A 2,668-nucleotide genomic window follows, 5' to 3' on the forward strand; every position below is an offset into this window, starting at 1 on the left:
CGATCCGCTATGCAGGTGCGGTAGCGGTTCCAGGCGGACACGGCCATTGTCCATGTTGCTTCTCCCCTTCTGCACGGTTGCACCCACCGATCTTGCCGCCCATCTGCCCGACACTCCTGACTTCTCCCATGGCTCCATGCCCCTTGCCGGCGATCCTCCTTCCCACCGCCACTCGCAGCATCGACGTCTCCAACCAGTGGGATGAGTGTGGTGATCTAAGCCCGAGGGCAAAAGGCCATACGGACTGCACCTTTGATTTGGCGACATGCCTTATCACAGGTTAGGGCGAGGAGCGAACAGATCTCCCAGTGTGGTATGCGTTCCTCTTCTCTTCAATTTTCATTCGACCATCGATCTCTTTCCCCTGTCCCATCTGTACATGCAGAACCAACTCTCAATCGTGGCTAATTGCACAGTAAAGGAAGATACAATTGGGATTAAGGTATGGTTGGTCTGTCTTATTCTTTATTCATTTTGGTACCTCTCAGATTTAATGAATAAGTAGCATAACAGTCCATTCTATTTTAGATTGGTTTTGTATGATCATTTTCAGAATACAAATATATGAACCAGTTCACTTATAAATTACTACTGAACTGCAGACTCTTGCATATACTGAATTTTCATTGTTTTGTTATGGTGCTTCTGAGTAGTGACAGTAATAAAGCATTAAGATTCAATATAATCTGCCATTTTTCTATCAGTCTTGCTGAAAATGCATTCAAATCTCAAATGAACCGGATATTCCACTTCTAATATCTTACACTTCACAGGCTGCTGTTTTCTGCATTTTTTTAATCAGATTACATCTGCCATTTTCACGAGCTCACATCTTAAGTCCATCAGTAAGAACAAAATGCAAATATTTGTTACTATCTGGAGCATATATTTGTGAAAATATAGTACAGCAACCTTTTCCCAAGTGTATGTAAGCGACCCTGTAGCACCTTCTTGTAAATTCCTATTCATTATAATATATGAATGAAGTGGATGCTTCTGCATTCTATTATGTTAGTGCTCTAGCTAGTATCCAATAATGCATCAGCCGTTAAGAGAATGAGTCCAAAGTCCAAATCTTTGCTTTTTGAAAAGGACGAATATTCCAAAGATAGCTGCTCTAACATTTTTCGGATATAATCTAGTTTAGCTTAATAAAGTTGTCCATTCACTTGAGTCCAGGATAAAAATAGCTTCTGGAAGGCATGTTCCATATATGCTGAACTGGCACAACAATCCTATTATACTCTGCTCAGATTAAGTCTGTTCATTTCGGACATTAAATGTATGATGCTAAGCTAATAATTATATTCATTTATTTTCCTCCTTTCTATTTATTTCCTGGCAAAGTTTAGCATTTGTTTGCTTAGTTTGTGATGTGAGTTTATAATCTTTGATTACATCATGTTTCCTTTAGTTTCACAATTTTTGAGCTTCACTTTTATTACAGAGAAGATTTACTTAGTTTCCTCATTTAGACTTTATCAGATATGTTTTGCATATGAACAAGATAAATTGGTAGAATACAATATCAGTGCTATATCATATTCTATCACAATAAAATCTCACTGTTGTAGATTCTTTGGAAGGGGAACAGAATGGAAGACATCAAGAGGACTCCCAGGTAAACATAGACTCTGTTATTTAGTCAATATGAAGCATCACGAAAGAAAGTAATTGACGAATCATCAGCTATTCTTGAGGAAACACAGAAACAAGTTCACATTGACATTCTGAAAATTCATCTAGTCTATTGTCAGTTCTCCGTTTATATTCACAGTGAGTTTTAATCATGTCTCTGCAAGGCTGAACTGATAGAAAAACTAATAGGACAAGCATGAAAGACAGGCACTTCAAGAAGATAATTGAGCACTTAGAGATGGTAATCAAGTTCTTCATGAAGAAAATCGGAAGGTTAACAATCATGTGAGCCGAATGGAAGAAGAGTGGGCACAAATAAAGAAGTGTGAGTGCTAATTGTAGCCAACATGAATAGCCAGTATCTGTAAGCCTCTACACTAAAAAAGATGTATTCCTGATCTACTTTTTTTTCTTTGTTTGGGTGCTGATATGAAACTTACATATTGTAGGGTAGGGATCAGGATGGAGAAGATTATTAGAAGCAAGACAAGTGAATGGTTCTTGAGGAGGCCTCTTGCTGCTAGGATTAGCCTTAAGTTAGTCTCTGCTAGTTTCTGTCCTGGACAGATTGTTTTTTCTCTTTCAGAAAGAAACATCTTCAAGTACTGTGATTTACAATTATGTTTGTTTTTGTAAATTTATTTATTTTACTTGCATTCTCCTTTTAAAAGGTATGTGGTCGTTGCACGTGGTACAAAGTGGTGCCAATGTAAAAACATTACCTATACCAATGTGGTTGCTAAAGTTGTTGAAGTGGTCGTTAATGCTACCTAAAATCTAGTGAACTATTGTTAACGACAAAATTGTCGTCGTTGTTGCTGAAAAAAGGGTTGTTCATGACTCATGCAACATGGTGTAATAATATTAACGAATAATATTGTGGTCGTTATTATTAGAAATGTGGTCGTTGATACTAGCGTATCAACGACCACATATTGTGCCGTTGTTAAAATGTTAACGATGAGAAATTGTATGTGGTCCCTAATAGTATTAACGACAGAGCTTTTAACGACCATGAACGACTACATTT

The 2,668-nt window shown here is 37.5% G+C and overlaps 1 long non-coding RNA gene across 1 annotated transcript; it reads left to right on the plus strand.

Annotated features, from left to right (window-relative positions):
- Positions 1-1,890: 1,890 nt before the first annotated feature.
- LOC120665932 lies at positions 1,891-2,402 on the plus strand. The gene is made up of 2 exons (XR_005671454.1): positions 1,891-2,002; positions 2,088-2,402. It is a non-coding gene; the product is annotated as an uncharacterized LOC120665932 (long non-coding RNA).
- Positions 2,403-2,668: the final 266 nt, after the last annotated feature.

The sequence above is a fragment of the Panicum virgatum genome, chromosome 3N, assembly GCF_016808335.1.
Source record: "Panicum virgatum strain AP13 chromosome 3N, P.virgatum_v5, whole genome shotgun sequence".
NCBI classification, from domain to species: Eukaryota; Viridiplantae; Streptophyta; class Magnoliopsida; order Poales; family Poaceae; genus Panicum; species Panicum virgatum.